Source organism: Pantherophis guttatus, chromosome 2, assembly GCF_059756535.1.
Source record: "Pantherophis guttatus breed Tessera chromosome 2, ASM5975653v1, whole genome shotgun sequence".
Classification (NCBI taxonomy): Eukaryota; Metazoa; Chordata; class Lepidosauria; order Squamata; family Colubridae; genus Pantherophis; species Pantherophis guttatus.
Genome location: NC_142064.1, coordinates 148,470,982 through 148,488,881, shown reverse-complemented (window position 1 = coordinate 148,488,881; position 17,900 = coordinate 148,470,982). Strand labels below are relative to the sequence as shown.

General features: G+C 42.3%; 1 protein-coding gene across 1 annotated transcript in view; it reads left to right on the top strand.

Moving 5' to 3' along the window:
- The first annotated feature begins 982 nt into the window (after positions 1-982).
- The window catches only part of CACNG5 (calcium voltage-gated channel auxiliary subunit gamma 5), a 42,343-nt gene continuing 25,425 nt past the window's right edge, over positions 983-17,900 (top strand). The window contains exon 1 of the mRNA XM_034412650.3: positions 983-1,790. The gene's annotated coding sequence lies outside the window, so the exon portion shown is untranslated. The remainder of the gene's footprint in view (positions 1,791-17,900) is intronic.

Genomic DNA, 17,900 nt, shown 5'->3' with positions numbered 1-17,900 from the left:
AAGCATGGCTGTGAAAAATTTTGGGACATGTGCTTGCTCAAAACCTGACTGGAAGCTCACAGAAAGTGACATGAAACATCTGGAAACAATTGGCATGGAAAATTGGATACTGTAAAATTCTTACCAGAACTTTTCCCCTGGCTGCTAGACCTTCATGGTTGAAAGTTTTTGTTAGCCACTGAAGGAATCCTTTTCTGTTGCCTCTATCAATGCCTTCCCCTTTGTATCAGAACAATTAAAAGCACCCATCAAGCTTCCCTGACCTGATCAATTTTAATCTTTTGCTAAGAACATGTTTCAAAACTCACGTTTTGAAAAAAAAAAAGGAAGGATTGTAGGAAGTTAGCACCCACCCCTTTCCTAGAAGAATGAAATATTTTAGGAAATATTAAAAAGGCAGAATATTATGTTTCCCTGGATGAGAAATGGAGAAGCATGTTTTAAAGACGAAGCAGCTCCCACTTTCTTGCCCCCCTCACCCTTTAACAATGGGCCAGAGGCACAAACTCAATTCCCTCCCATCTTTGTCAATGGACCATCATCTGCAACACAATAGGACCCATCTAGCAACAGAAACTAACACAATAGGACCCATCTAGCAACAGAAACTCACCACATGGCAACTGGGAAGATTACATCAGCCAGCAAGGCTAGCTAAGACCCCCATCCCCTGGGAGACTGACAACCAATCAGGATACTCTTCCTGGGCCCCAGGAATTTCAAAGTCAGAGAGGGCATAAAACCAAGGCACGCTCAGCATCTCCGCCCTTTTCTGTTCAGGAACTCAAACCATGTGATCCTGTCCACCATTAAACCATCTTTCCAAGCATTCTTCATGTTTCCAGTGTCTTTTTCCCCACTTGGAGCTGAACCCAGAAGGATATTTCTTCCTACAATTGTTTTCCGGAAGAGAACACCCAAACATAGGTACTTTGGGGAAAAGAAAAAATCTCCCCCCCCCCAGTGCAGAACTTTTCCCAGAAGCCCCCTGTGAAATCAGGCCAAGATGAGGCTCCCTCTTCTTTGACTTCAGCCTTCTTACTCTTCTTCTCCCTCCCCTTTTTAGGCCAGGGGAGTCCCAGACTGCTGGCCAGCAGCTCTCAAGAATTGGAGGAAACTAAGGTGACCAGCAACTCTTTCCTCAGCACCTTTGCCCCTTGCTTGGATCCTTCCTCCCTCTCTCCCTCATCTATCTCCTTCCTTCCTCCCTCATTTATCTCCCTTCCTTCTCTCCTCCCTTCCTCGCACATTTATCTCTTCCCTTTCTCCCTCCCTCCTTCCCTTCTCTATCTCCTTCCTTTATCCCTCTCTTTTATGTCCTTCCTTCCTTATATCCTTCCTTCTTCTCATTTATCTTCCTCCCTCCCTCCTTTATCTCTTTCTTTCCTTCCTTCCTCCCTCCTTTCCCTCATTTATCCTTTTCCTCCCTCCCTCCCTCTTATCTCCTCCCTCCCTCATTTATCTTCTTCCTTCCTTCCTTCCTTCCTTCCTTCCTTCCTTCCTTCCTTCCTTCCTTCCTTCCTTCCTTCCTTCCTCCTCTCGGAGCCTCCCTTGGCACCGTCCTCGTCTTTCCTGGCAGCGACTCCCTGCTCCCGCCCCGAGGAAGGCGAGGGATAAAAACCCTCCGCTTTGGAGCAGCAGCACCAGCCAGAGACCGCTGCCGCCGCCGCCGCGCGCTTCCCGCTTTTCCAGCGGGGCGGAAAGAGCGGCTTCTCATTGCTTCGCTTTTTGGTGGCCGCCGCTTCTCTCTCACTCCGCTTGGGTCGGACGGAGCACCTGCTCAACCGAAGGTCCGGAGCTGTAAAAAGTAGCCTGTGTGGCGGGATGGACGGGGGGGGGGGGTGAGGGGAACCCGGAGCGGGGCAACGGATAGGAGGCTGAATCGGCGGCGAAACCTCCTCTGGGGCACCTTCCTCCAAACCCTTGGCGGGAGAAGGAGCCATTGGGCGGGGAGGATAAGGCCCGGGGTCCTGAGCTTTTTTTTTTTTTTTTTTTTTTTAAATGGGGAGGTGGGGCTCTTGGACCCCAATTGGAAATCCCGAGGCTCTATATGCGCTGAACTGGAAGGCGGAGGCGGCTGTGGCGGGTCCCAGTCCTCTTGCGGAACCCGGCGCGAATGTATTTGTGAACGCGCGCGCGTGTGGGTAGCCGACGCGGGATTCGAATCGGGCGCCGCTGGAGAGGCAACTAACCCCCGCCTTCCCTGCGAGACTCGGATGCGGGGCTCCCCAGAGGTGCACTTTGGGGACAAGGAGGAAGGGCCGAAGGCAGGAGTGACGCTGGCTGAATCCTCTTTAGAATTTAGGATGGGCATAAGAAGCGCCTCTGCGGGAGCCCCCAGGGAAGCGCGGCCTGGGGCGAAGGTGCCCCGATAGCGGCAGCCTTCAGACGTGCAGGGCCCTTTCGGAAACTTCTGAGCTCTCGAACGCAGCCCCGCTGTCGCGAGTTGGCGAAATGTCGGAAAGTCTGCATGCCCCCCACCCCCACCCCCCAAGTCTCATGCATATCCAAAGGAGTCCGGAACCGCTAGAGAGAAGGAAAAGGGTCGTATCTTTTTCCTATCCCTTCAGTATTTTCCTTGCTTGTAAAGAAACCGCCTCTATGCTCTCGGCTTAGTAGCAGAGAGTTGCTAGTCCCTGTGATTTTCCCAAGCTGTGCTTGATTCCTGCCCCACTTATGCTTTTTTTTTTTAAAGAAATTTTTATATTTGTCTTTATTTTGTTGTTTTGTTTCTTGAACAGACCAGAGTTATAAGGATTGGGGCAGGGTGCAAATATTAATAGAGACATAATTTTGGGCCTGTGAGGGAACAAGTGGCTGGCAGGGTGGTGATCTTGGTAGTGGAGAAATTGGACTAGAAGCTCCTACACAACCTTAACATCTGGAGAGCAGGGAAAGTGAGTGCCGATCATCAGCTTTAGCACCCTAATAATAAATGCAGCAACGCGCCAGGGGAGAGATGACTCCAAAGGAAAGCAGATCAGATGCATCCATTATAGCTCAGATTGGGGGGGGGGGTCTTCTAGGTGACCAAGGGGTCAAAAAGAACAAGATTTCAGCTGTAAAAAATACTTTTTTGCAGGGTAACATGTCTCGTCTGTTCAGGGGATGGTAGAGGAGCTATAATTTTAGGCTCTTGCCCCATAAGATTTTGTGAAACAAATTCCACTTGAAATGGTATGGAACAGAGTTTTGGGGAAAGGGTATTATAATTGCATACAGTCGATAGTGGGGTGGTACTGGTTCCAGTTTAACAATTTAATGTTAATTTGAGCATCCTTCAAAGTGACCATTCAAAAAAGATTTCATGGGTATCACAAATTACAGTAGATTTAATTTTAAATAGTAGGGTTTTGACTAGGGAACTAACTAAGACTGGGAAATTACTTCTTGAACTTGCATTTGTTATAGCATTCAAGATACTGTATATATGTATCCCAGACTTGTACATTTCTGAACACATATTTGAAAAAAACAGTTGAGGCTGTAAATCTTGCAAGAGATGTAAACATGGAAATCTTTGGTATGTGGACTTTAGAAAAGTGTATCATAAATTGAAGGTCATGTTATGTTGGAATAAAAGTTTGCCAGAGTATTACTCTATTTTCCCAAAAATAAGACATCCCCTGATAATAAACCCAATCGGGCTTTTGAGCGCATGGCAATAAGGCCAAGTGCTTATTTCAGGGTTCAAAAAAAATATAAGACAGGGTCTTATTTTCAGGAAAACACAGTAGTTAATACAATAGGATGGTGAGAAGGGTATGATTGCAGAAATATCCTATTAATTTTCCTAAGAAAAGTAAGTTGCATTATCTTAAATAGATCTTAGTTCAAGGAAAGTGAGTACTGGATGCATATTCAAAAACTCAAAATTAAGCATACAGGGATATTTTTCCCATGATAATTAAAAAGTAATTTGATGTGAGTTGTGGTTATGTTCTGTATATATATATATGTGGTTTGTTATGGTTCTCCCCATTGCCCATGGAAAGCAGTGGAATTTAGTTCCAAATACATATGCAAGTTTCAGCTTGTGATAGAACTTAGCTTTGAAGCTAAGCAGGATTGAACCTGGTTAGTATTTGAAGGGTAAATCACCAGACCAGAGAATCTAGTCTAAACTGGGAAATTTGAGATAAGTAAGAATCAACCAAGATGTGAGGGCATCTTTTGCTTAAATAAATTCATTTGTGAGCAAACTCCCTTTGGCCAAGAAGTTTACGCTATCAGTTGCTTTGATAGATCTTCTCTGAGAACAGGCGGTGACATCTGAAGCCAGGAAATAATTGCTATTTCTTATCTGTAGTCTGACAGATTGGTTAGAAAAAAGTTGTTTTTTTTTCTAGAAGATTCTTGCAGATATGGCAATAAAAATACTGGCGAGGGGGAGGTGAGACCAGATGGCAATACACACTAAGCAACACTTTGACATGCTCAGAATAGTCTGTGCTCACACAAGGCCAGGTGATCCTACTGCTTTTGTCCCATCCTGAGAAAGGAAATGGTCTAATGAAAGGATTGTGATGCTGAACAACTACCCACCCCACCCCCGCTGTCCTTTTGCTTAAAGTTGCAATTTCTGGCAGTTAATTTTCTTGAAGGATGAAAATATTGGAATCTGACAATTCTAGTGTAACCCAAAAGACACAGAGAACATGCATGATGATGGAAATGCCTTGAGTAAGGCTGGCCAGCTGGCAGAACATCTACTAGGACCTCAGTGATGGCGAACCTTTTCGGCACCGAGTGCCCAAACTGGAACGCGCGCACCGGAGCGCCAGAAACCCAAAGACCAGGTGGCCGGCACACGCATGCGCACCGGCCTGCTGGTCTTCGGGTTTCCAGCGCTCCGGCATGCGTGAAGACCACCTGGCTGGCACGCATGCGTGTGCCGGAAATCAGAAGAACAGCTAGTGACGGTGCACGTGCCCACAGAGGACTCTGAGTGCCACCTCTGGTACGTATTCCATAGGTTCGCCATCACGGTACTAGGTCTTCCCAGTTCCCAAAGCAGGGTGGATAAAAATCAATGATTTTCTTAAAAAAATAAAAAAAAATCAGATTTTTTTGATTTAAATCGGATTTTTTTGATTTAAATCGGATTTTTTTGATTTAAATCGGATTTTTTTGATTTTTATCGAATTTATTTTAATAAAAAACTTTTGGGGTAAAAATCTATCGTAAGATAGTTTTCTATTTAAGATACATAAATAATTTAGTTTATTCAGCATGAAATGGAGCTTAGTTAAGTAGCATGAGGCTGTATATTCTGCAACACTGGGACCATCGGTGAGTCAACAGTGGGTCAAAGGAGTAGCAGAGATGACAGTTGCTCTTTAAAAATTGTGATTTAAATCGAGTTGATTTAAATCAAGCCTTTTTACTAGTGATTTAAATCATGATTTAAATTGTGATTTAAATCAACTCGATTTAAATCAAATCCACCCTGTCCCAAAGCCTGCCATATTCTTACTGCTTTCTTCTTATTTGGAGATGTTTATTGTCCCGAGTTGGGCTTTCTGAATTACTGCAGATGTGTTACTCTTAAACTAATTCTTCACATCTGCATACAGTTGGATTCCTTCACATCTGCATATAATCAAATTTCAGATGTAGTAAGCTTCTGAACATTGAGCTTCTGCAATCCTAAATGTAACCTTTAATAGGCCTATAAATATATGTATGCTAAACCGATTCCTGGGATTACTGCGGAAGGATACTTCCTGTACAAGATTCAGAAAACTAAGCCAGGTTGAACCTGATCATGGTTTGGAGGGAAACACCAAAGAGATACGTCTACTTGGAGTGATCCAAGAATCAGCGGTTTCCGTGTTCTTTTTGCAGAAGCACTGATTAGTGTGAATCAGTGATGTAGTGACGTCAATGCAATGCCTGTTTCCAAAGCCGTTTTCCATTTGTTCTAAAATTGTTCCAATTTTTAAAAAGACAAACAGGTACAGTAATTCAAGATAGGCACTTTCAGATGGTTTCATGCTGATAGTATTCAAAATATATTGAATTAGATAATAGCATTGAACCCACCTTTGCTGATTTAAAAAGCTAACCAGGTGAGGTCTAATTAATGCCACTAGAAAATCTCTAGGACTGTAGGCTAGAGACTGAACAGCAAGCTGTAAAAAAAAAAAACCAATAGCAAATCACTCTCCTATTGCTGTTACACCAAAACTAGGGATGTGTCTATAAAATTACCAGAAATTGTTCATGAGTCAGAAACAGATTTTAGAACTAATAGAACATTAGTCAAAACTTCTATTCTCCTACTTCCTTTCTGAAAGGAATACAAACCAGGGTGATCTCTAACACAAACAACCCTAAAAAAGACTTATTAAAAATCAGCTTAGAAAAAAAAATTGAGAGTAAGAGTGCTCAGGCCTAAAATTGTAACCTACGCTAAAAATTTTACTCAAACTTTCAGGGCTATTTATTGTACACTGTCATCTGCCAGTGAGCTATTAAGTTGCAGCCTTGAAGGACTGGGGTCTTCTAATTTCATTTTATTGAAACTTTAAGTTATCTTTGTCAGATTAAAAATGATCTCATTAAAAATTTATGTTTGTGGAAGATATAAAGGGCTTTCAAGAAAAGTTGTCTTGTTTAAGTGACTGGAAGGTTTTAGTAAGGGAAGAAAAAAGACAAGTGGAAGGGAGGAAAGAAAGATTAGCAGGTTTAATGGCAGTGATAGGCAGTCAATACAGGTAGTCCTCATTGGAACCATTGAAGCACATTATGCAAAATAGTTTAAAGCCTATATTATTGTCTATAGTCTACAAAAACAAGTGAGTTGGAAAAGTCCCAGAATAGTAGAAGGGATTGTTGAAAATGGAAATGAGGTTGATGAATGGAGTATGAAATGGGAGGTATCAGAGTGAGCCTTCTCATCTACTGGTACTACCCATTCCATCTATTAGGACAGTGTCCCCCCAACCTTTTGGGCACCAGGGACTGGTTCTGTGGAGAGGGGTTTTTCAGCGGACCAGAGGGGGAAGTATTTTTCACCATCAAGTGTTTGTGGCAATGATAGGACTGAGTCGAGGACTTTTCAATAGAAAGGACCCTCCTCTTTAGATGTTGTAAAGTCAACTAGAGGCGGAGCTCATTATTTCACCATCTTGCAGGATCATTAAGAAATTGGCATGGTTTGAACAAGCTTTGCCCCCACAGTGCCTATATTTTCTTTTTTTCTCATTAGAATTCATGAAACAGCACATGGTTTGGGCTAATTTTAGTGATTTCTTTGTAGGTGGGACTACTTCACTGCTGCATCATGGCTTAAATTATGTACAAAGTGACACAGAGATGCTGACTACCATTGCAGCAACAGGGTTGGAGTTGAAAAAATCACTGGTTGCCCCCACATCTCTATTATGTCTAAAGGTGTCTTTAAAAAAGTTACAGGGACTTTTATAACCTTAATTTAAATCAGAACAGCTAAAAAAACCCCACTTTGTTTAGGGAGAATCATGCCAAAAGAGGGAAAACTAAACCTCAGGACTGTAGTGTAAAAGTATTCATGATAAAAAAGATCCACATTGTGACTCCAATTACTTTGGTTATAATTCTTCTTATCGTTTCCTTACAGACAAAATATGTTCTGAAATAGCTCAGGCAGTGCTCTCTGTACACAGGCATTATCTCCTGGGCAATTGTCCTTGAGCAAAAGGACTTGTCCTTAATTTTTTTTTTAAAAAAACAGGTCTTTCTCTCTGTGTGTGTTTTGTACTTTGAAGACTGGCAAATTCATGAGGTTATCGACGTCTCTTTTTTCCTTTATTTTTATTATTATAATTACAGTAGGAAATATTAATAAGGAAGGAAGAAGATGCAGAAAAGGAAAGAAAAAATTAAAAAAGAAAGAAAAGTATATACTAAAGAAAAAGAAAAATAATATATAAGAAAACAACATCCAATTCTCATCACAAGAATAAACACTTTTAGTGACTTACCTCCTCTTAATACACAACAAATAATTTCTTTCTATATCACATCTCTTAACTATAAACAAATCTATATACTTCCATCATTTCAGTCCTGGTGTCATCAAAAGTCCTTTAAGGCAGGGGTGAAATGCTCCCGGTTCGGACCGGATCACTCGATCCAGTAGATGTGGTGGGTGGTTCGGAGAACCGGTAGCAAAAATCCCTGCCCCCCCTGCCCAGCTGAGCTGCGCAATCATCAGAGGCTGTTTTCTTTACTTTTAAAAGCATTTTTTCTACAACCTCTTCAGCCGAAAAAATGCTTTTAAAGGTAAAAAAAAAAAGCCTCTGATGATCGCGTGGCTCAGCTGGGATCATTAGAGGCTTTTAAAAGCATTTTTTCTACAACCTCTTTGGCCAAAGAGGCTGTAGAAAAAAAAAAAGCCTTTAAAAGCCTCTGGCAATCCCAGCTGAGTTGCTGATCGTCAGAGGCTTCTAAAAGCATTTTTTCCTGCAACCTCTTCAGCAGAAGAGGTTGTAGAAAAAATGCTTTTAAAAGTGTAAAAAAAAAAAGTTGGCCATACCCACCCAGTCACATTACTCCCCCTCCCCACCAAGCCACGCCCACAGAACTGGTAGTAACAAATTTTAGATTTCACCCTTGCTTTAAGGGTTACCGGAAATAACAATGTATCTATGTTACATTTTATCAAATAAACTAACTTTATATTCTTTCTCTTCTAATAATCTTAAACGGCACTCCATTCAAATAAGGAGAACTTAATCTCTTCATTTCTTTTCAGTTTTTTCCTTTGTTCTAGCTCACAAGATTCTTCAAAATTTAAACAAGCCTGCTTGCAAATCCAATATAGGAAAATTACCCAGGTTACTATTTGTATAGCCAGGTTTATTGTTTGTATATCCTTTTTAATTACTAAAACTTCATCCTGTTTCTTTTATATTGGAGTATAACATCTTTTTCCATGCCATTCATTATGGCTTGCATTTGTGCAAGCACATTCAATGCAGTCTCAATCTTGTCAGTTAAAACTTATTTCTCTTCCATAACTCTTTGTCTTCATAGAGGCAGATGTCTCTTTTGATACTATTAATATTAATATCCCATCTTTCAAACATATCTTTCAGCATGTCCAACTTTGAACAATTTACTCCATTCTGTCATTGTAAGGAGGGGAACCCACATAGTGCTGTGAAACTTGTCAATATGAAGATTTCTAATAGTTGAAAAGCAATTAACAAACAATTTCGGAAAGTGATTAGAAAAAGAATTATGGGAATTAGTGTCCTTTCAAAGGTGCTGACTATTCTGTTTTGAGCAAGATTCCCTCAACTTTTCATGGAAAAGTCTTTAGTCTGCCATTTCTTCCTCGACGCTGTAAATTATGTGGATCTTAACTGTCACTGCGTTTTTGTATTTACCAGATGAGCTCATATTTTTGGACTTTAAGACTTTCCGTAGCTTGCCAAGTTTCTTATCAGTAAGCTAACTACGCATGTCCACATTCTTTCACTTTTCTTCTAATTTTCTTTGTTCTCCTGTCAAGAGGTCCGGCCGCGGAGAGGTGGCCAGCAGGAATGTTGCCAAAATGTAATTATTTTAGATAGTGAGATGTTTTATTTTCTTTATAACAAATAAATGAGTTTTTCTTAGAAAAAAATACCTTCGGGCTTATTATTTTCTTAATGTATTCTTCAACGGAAAAGTCTCGATCCACGTCTCTAAATCAAGGTGCAATTACCCAAAAGCAGAATGGGATTAATTAGCACCCTGACAATAACCAACTTCATTAGATGTATGGCATACAATCCTGAGTGAGAAACTTAGTTGTATACTGTGATTGATGGGGAAGAACAAGTCCCGGGAATGCTGAAATGCAGACGGTATAGAAGAGATGTTTACAAAATTGATTATGGTCATTCGCAAAACAGTTGTTAATTGTCATACACATGTAGTATGGTAATGGCCTTTATCTCTGTTCAGTCTTTGAATAATAAAATTAAATCTTTCGATTCTAATTCAGCTAATTTTGGCTTATAATTCTTTGCAATTCAGTGTCAGAGGATTTTAGAAAAGAACAGAAGTGTTATGTTCACAGGATTTTTGCCATTTCTGATACCATATTTATCATTTTGCACAGGGACTGGCCCGTGTGAACAACATACAAAACATTGGGCCACTGCTGATCAACAGTGAACAACATCACATTAGAAAAAGAGTGGACATACCAATCCAGATCTGAGGGGTGACTTTCCTATAAGGTTCCTAGAATAAATATGGGGTTTAGAATTGGTATTTGTCAGAGAAAGCTCATGATGCAGTAAGGTTGTGATGTGAGACTGTTTCAAAAACTGCAGTGGATAGCTGCATCTTAGTCCTCTGTGCTCATCTAGCCTCCACTCTGGCCACACAATGAAGGAAGAGGTGAGTTGCCCAATAGGAGATTGGAGCAACTAGCACATCTCCTTCAGCACTGCAACATTAATTTGCTACACAAAATAATGCTACAGTGTCACTGAATGCTTGGTGAACATGAATCTTAATCCAAACCGGATACCACCATCTCTTTTTCATGAAGAACATGTTCTGAAGACTTTATTCTTCAACTTGGGCACTGATATCTACCCATATCTTTAAAATAAATGTCAACCAGAGTTATGTCCCATTTTTGTGGGATTTGTCCTAAGGGATTGTAAATTGAAGTAGCAGAATGGTGATTTTTCTAACTTTGTGCAGGAGCTTTGTGTGCAGCAAATGTTCCAACCGCTATAATACTTAGCAGTGAGGATGGAGAGCATCTGGTAATTGGGCTTGACTTGCTTAATGGCAAATGGCCCTTTTGCCAAATAAAAGACCCACCCAAGGAAATCTGCCAGGATCAGTGTGTGTTTTCTTAACAGAGGTGGTTTACTGTTAGAAAATGGGGTTGAGGGGTACCCCGGACCGTGAACCAGCTCATGAGTAAACACACTGAGACTGAAATAATTCTGACAGAGGCGTCTTGTGTAAAAATATAATTTACTTTAAAACATTTAAAAAGCACTATGTCTTTAAGAAAACACATTAAAAACAAAGTCTTATCTGGGTATGTGAGGCAAGGCTATCTCCCTAGATCCCTCTCCACAATACCGAAAACAGTTCACAAAAGAATAAAGCTAGCATGAAGGTAAGCAGCTTCGGCGTCGATACATCATCAAGGCCATCATAATGGGAGCAGCACGAGCTTCACAGCTGAAAGTCACCTGAAGTAAAAACAGTTCAAACAGCAAACATTTCTTGAAGCTTGTGGGAGGAAGAAGGTCCTGCAGCAGTCCCGATGATAGCTTGCATGTTTCAAAACAGCAAAAGGCAAGCATCCGTGGGAGTCTCTCCGTAGGGACGTCTGGAGTCCTTATCTGCATTCTTCTCCCATCTGCGGCGTTGCAACAAGCTTCCTGCAGGAGCTGTGCATTTAGGCCTAGAAGACTAGGCCCCAGTAGCAAGCAAAAGGTCCTTGCTTATGTAAGGAGTCAACCTGCAATTATCTAGGGCGGGGAAGGCTTGCAGGTAATTGGCAACAGTAGATGGCTTGATTAAAACCATACTGTTTGTGAGTAGGCAGATAGCCACAGCAATCCTGGAAACACTCGTGACAATCCCCTTCTCTGCGGCTATTTGACTGGTTAACAAACATACATTCTACATTGGGTACATATATACATCAATGGGAAGTACATTCACATAGCCATCGACATTTTACCCAGGAGATAGAGGTGTTGGTCACGGGGCAGCGGTTTGGTAAACACATCCGCTACCTGTTCCTTGGTTTCACAATACACAGTCTTAATGAAACCTGTTTTCACCAATTGCCTCACATGTTTGTTTTGTATATCAATATGGCGCGATCTCTGGCCTACAGCATCGGCTTCCGATATGTTAATGGCAGCCATGTTATCCTCATAGACTTTTATAGGTTGCATGGGCTGCCTCCATAAGCTTACCAGAAGATCGTCAAACCAAACTAGGTTATTGGAAGCTTTGGACAAACTCACATACTCAGCTTCCGCTGTGGAGGTTGCAATTAACTTCTGCTTCCCAGAGTACCAATACACGGGGCTACTATTTAGGTATACAATGTACCCCGAGGTACTTTTTCTAGATCTAACATCCCCTGCCCAATCGGCATCCGAAAAACAACTCAATCTCAATTCTCTAATTGCTTCTGGTTCCAATAACAATGAATAGTTCACAGTACCCTTTAAGTATCTCAGGAGTCGTTTGATTCCGCTCCAATGGTACTGTGTGGGATGTTCAGAATGTCTAGATAACACATTTACACTTAGACTGATGTCCGGTCTAGTCCAATTTGCAATGTACAGCAACGACCCAATCACGGACTTGTAAAGGGTCTTATCTTCAAACTCCGTGCTCTCAGTGTACATATTCTTAAGGAAGTCTGTTGCCATAGGGGTATCGCATGGCTTCGCCTCTACCATGCTACACTTTTTAAGCAATTCCTGAATCTTATCTTCCTGAGAGAGCCGAAACCCCTTCTCGGTTTTTACGAATTGCACCCCTAAAAATTTGCTAATGTGACCTAATGGTTTTAAGGCGAAACTCTTACTTAGGTCCTCAGAGAACTTCTTGTGCCTGTTCTCTGATCTGCAAATATATAGGATGTCATCAACGTACAACAGTACCGTTTCCCTAATGCCCTGATCTTCCTTGACAAAAACACACTCGTCAGCCGACGATGGTAAAAAGCCCATCTCTCTCAGGCTTTTTGTGAGACACTCGTACCATCGTTTACCAGATTGTTTTAAGCCATATAGGCTCTTGTTCAACAACCACACATCGTCTTCCCGATGGCTTACTCCCTGAGGAATCCTCACGTACAGCTCTTTGTCTAACTGGGCGTGCAGGTACGCGGTCTGAATATCGAACTGATATACATGTTCGCCTCGCATGGTAGCGATGGTGAGAGCTGTTCTCACACTCTCAGGGCGCACCGTGGGCGAGAAGGTGTCCTCATAATCATCAGGGAATCTCTGCGAGAATCCCTGCGCTACTAGTCTCGCTTTATAGACAAAGCCCCCACCTTCAATGGGCTTTTGCTTGAAAAGCCACCTGGTGCCGATCACCCTCTTGTCTTTGGGTAATCTTGTTGGCGTGAATACGTCCAGCCTTCTCAGGCTGTCTAATTCCGTATCCATGGCGGCCAGCCACTTCTGTCGTTCATGGTCAGGTAAGGCCAACACATCCTCATATCTCTGAGGGGTGGCCAAAACCTGGTCGACTGAGGTAACAAAGTCATCGTACCTCTTAGGCTTATTGCCCCTGGTAACCCTAACTGGTCTGCCTTTAGGAGAGTCACTCACATCAGAGTCGTCCGATGAGTCATCTACCTCGTGACTATCACTATGCGTCTCAGAAGCTGGGTGCCTATCCTTCCTGGCTACCCCCATCTTACGCTTCAATACCCCTTTCAAGGGTGCCTGGGATGCACGCTTCCCAGAACCAGATGTATCCCTATCCTCAGGTAGGTCCTCTGATACATCCTCCGCTCGCCTATGACAACTGCGGGAAGGGTTCTGAGTAAGAATCTCATTGGCATGGATCTTACTCCAATTGGCCCCTTCGTGAAAAGTGGCAGACCTTGATATCATCAATTTTCCGTTAGGGTAGGCAAACCTAAATGCCTTGGAGCCCTGCTCATAACCAACAAATCTCAGTTTAACAGAGATTGGGTCTCCCTTTCTCCTGAGCTCCTTCGGGACATGAACATCGGCCATCGCTCCAAAAACGTGGAGGTGTGCCAAGCTAGGCTTATGGCCGTATAGCACCTCGTATGGGGTCTTCTGCACCACACTAGACCACACACGGTTCAGGGTGTAATTCGCGTATCTAACTGCTTCTACCCAATACGCGAAGTTTAATCCGGAGTCCTCTAGGGCGCACCGCATCATGGTTTGTAACACGCCATTGCGTCGTTCTGCGACGCCATTTTGAAACGCAGAGTAAGGCGCGGTGCGTAAGTGGACTATCCCCTTACTTCTCAACCAGCTGGAGAACTGCCTGGAATTAAATTCAGTTCCCCTGTCAGTCAAGATTTTCTTAACTCTGACCTGGTGCTGGTTCTGGACTAAGTTACAAAATTCCTTAAACTTAGTCAACGTTTCACTCTTGGACATTAGGGGAAAAACGAATCCAAATCTGCTATGGTCGTCTACTATGGTAAGAAAGTACCGTCTCTTACCCACGGAAGGTGCGAATGGACCCACCAAATCCATGTGGACGAGCTGAAACGGGTGTTCAGAGTACCTCTGAGACCTCTTGGGCGCAGATTTCACCTTCAACTTTGCACTCCTACAAATTGAACAATCTAGAAATGTGTTACAGTCATTGATCTTGGTTCCCCTTGAGTGTTCGGTTACCTTTTTCACTACAGGAAAACTCACATGACCTAGCCTGCGATGCATCAAGTGAGCACATTCATTGTGCAACGGCTCTCCTATAGAAATTGCATTAGCATTTTCAGGTTCCCTACTATCTGACTCTAAGTTAAAATTTAAAAACTTTTTATTAACTTTACATTTGTCTTTACAAGGCTTCCTCTGGTGAAAGTCTTGATCCTCATCACCTAGTTCTAACTGTGATTCATTGTTACTACCAAATGAGATAGTGTAATTGCTATCGCTGCAGGACTCAGCATTCGTATTGGGGGAATAATAAGGCAAACCACCTATCTTCAAAACCTCCCCAATCACACATTTGTTGTTTTTGATCACAGCTGTTCCTCCTGAGAACAGAATCTCCATTCTGGGGTTCTCACATATCCTCATTAGGCTTAGCAAATTATGATCTATCTCTGGTACGTACAATGCTCCATGAATCTTTCCTATCCCAGGAATATAAACATCTCCAATGCCAACAACATTCACCTTTTTACCATTTGCAACTTTGACCATGGATTGATGCCTTCTCATATTAACAAACAACCTTCGGTCACTGACAACATGGTTACTGGCTCCACTGTCCATTAACCACAGTTGCTCTCGCTGTTCCCTTGTAAGCTCTGACTCAGTAGTTTCCACTATACCTACAGAGCTATCATTAAACCTGGGTTTGTTCCCTTTGTTGCCTTCATTTGGCTTTTTACCCCTTCTGTGGTTAGGAACATCTATACTTGGCTTTCTACCAGGAGGCAATGACCTCCTTTTACATTTATTATCAGAAGGTACATTTGAGCATGCCCTAGCATTTACATTTTGTGGGCAATCCCTTCTATAATGTTCTCTTGAACCACAATTGAAGCATTCTCCGATAGTATATGCTCTATTTGAACTATCGGGCCTTCTTAAAGGTTTTTCCTTTTTGTGAAAAGCCGCCCTGCATTTTCGCAAGTTATCTTCTGCAATCAATCTGCCAGATAACACTTCTAAGGATAAGTTATTACAACTAACATTATCCAGTTGCGATATAAAATTATCCCAGCTAGGGTCAAGGGAATTGAGTATAACAGTAATGAGGGTTTGTTCAGACACTGTTTCCCCCCTCAACATCAATTCCTGCCTTAACCTGTTTAACTCACATAAGTGTTCATTAATATCTACTCCCGCCTTCAACCTTGCGGAATAGAACTCCCTATAAACTCTGTTTGTAACATGGGAGCTTTTTGAACAAAATAGCTTATGCAGTTTCACCCAAACTTCTGTTACGGTCAGGTTACTAGGTATACTGGGATATAGTGCAGGGTTAATAGACATCAATAAAATACAAAAGGCCTTATGATGTAAAAGATCAACTTCTAAGGACCATGGTCTAGGTGGGGGTTTTAGCAACAACGATAAAACATTTTCTTTCATTAAAATTACTTGAATACTTTTAACCCATTCCTTAAAATTTCCTCCACCCACACTTAAACTTTTAAAATTAGGAGGAAGGACCTGTACATTATTAAACATGGAAACAGACATTAATTGATGTTCAAAATGTGGTCCATCCTGGAGCGGGCAATAAGGCATTGGAATGGAAGCACACAGCACAGTGTCTTCCATCAGGCATTCTGACAATCGTTCCTCCCCAATGGGAGGGATTAAAACTTCAGGTTGTGCGGATGCAAAGTTCATCCTGGTTTGATCACAAAAGCTCGAGGGTCCTCTCTGGTGCACATCTCTAGGAATTTTTGGACATGCTCCCAAATTCCTATCTTCAGTTGAGGCAGCCTCCGGAACCGTCCTGGATGTCGATGTCATCACGGATTGATATATCCCACTCGTGGCGTGCGCTAAATTAGTCGCGGACATCAGGGGTGCTTTGGTATGTGCAGCTACTATTTGTTGAGCCGATGGTGCCTGCAAACCATCGCCTAAAATGGTTGCCAAAGTTTCTATCACACTTGCAACCTTATGCTCAACATGAGAGTCTCTTATTTTAGCAGAAGTCACTGATGTCATCAAGGGAGCTAAAGTCTTTATAGCCTGATCTATGATGGCTTCAACAGCAGGTGGCGCAATATCAACTTGGCCATGCTGGTTTAACAAAGAAGCAGGAACATTCGAATCAGGCAGTCTGTTATCCCCCATTCTCCACTTATGGTCTGAGGTGGGGGTTTTAGGAAAAGATTGAAAGTCTCTTACCGATCCGGTGTTTTGTAGGACTTCGATCTTCTTTCCTTTCACGGCTGAATTCTTTAATAATTCGCTAGAATCAGCAGTCGGGTTCTGACTTACTGTGGGCAAACCTAAAAACTGAAGGATTGCCTTCCTAAACTCATCATCCACCTCTGTATTTGTTTTCAAGACCTGAAGTGGCGTTCTTCCAGTCTCTACTTCTTTAGGTGATGATGGTTTACTCACTATCTTAGGCCCTTCACAAGTTGAGGCCTCTGCTCCAAAACTTACAGCTCCACTATTCTCTAAATCAATTAGAGTTTGGGGTTTTTCAGCCAAAACATTTTTGGCCTGAGCCCCAGACAGTCCAGTTTGTGACTTCATACTTTTTGCTGCTGCTGCTGCCCTAGTCAACATCTATTCAACTGCAGACATTCCAGTCTAGCGCGTTACCACATGAGCGTAAGTTCGTTAAACCATCCTCTGCTACCAACTGTTAGAAAATGGGGTTGAGGGGTACCCCGGACCGTGAACCAGCTCATGAGTAAACACACTGAGACTGAAATAATTCTGACAGAGGCGTCTTGTGTAAAAATATAATTTACTTTAAAACATTTAAAAAGCACTATGTCTTTAAGAAAACACATTAAAAACAAAGTCTTATCTGGGTATGTGAGGCAAGGCTATCTCCCTAGATCCCTCTCCACAATACCGAAAACAGTTCACAAAAGAATAAAGCTAGCATGAAGGTAAGCAGCTTCGGCGTCGATACATCATCAAGGCCATCATAATGGGAGCAGCACGAGCTTCACAGCTGAAAGTCACCTGAAGTAAAAACAGTTCAAACAGCAAACATTTCTTGAAGCTTGTGGGAGGAAGAAGGTCCTGCAGCAGTCCCGATGATAGCTTGCATGTTTCAAAACAGCAAAAGGCAAGCATCCGTGGGAGTCTCTCCGTAGGGACGTCTGGAGTCCTTATCTGCATTCTTCTCCCATCTGCGGCGTTGCAACAAGCTTCCTGCAGGAGCTGTGCATTTAGGCCTAGAAGACTAGGCCCCAGTAGCAAGCAAAAGGTCCTTGCTTATGTAAGGAGTCAACCTGCAATTATCTAGGGCGGGGAAGGCTTGCAGGTAATTGGCAACAGTAGATGGCTTGATTAAAACCATACTGTTTGTGAGTAGGCAGATAGCCACAGCAATCCTGGAAACACTCGTGACATTTACGAACAAAGCCAATCATCCCAGAGATTCTGCAAAAGGCTAAACAGTATCATAAAGGATGGACATGAACCACTTTGTTAGTTTTTGTACAGTGTGTACAACTGAAAAATAGTTTATTCAGTTACTGGTAATCC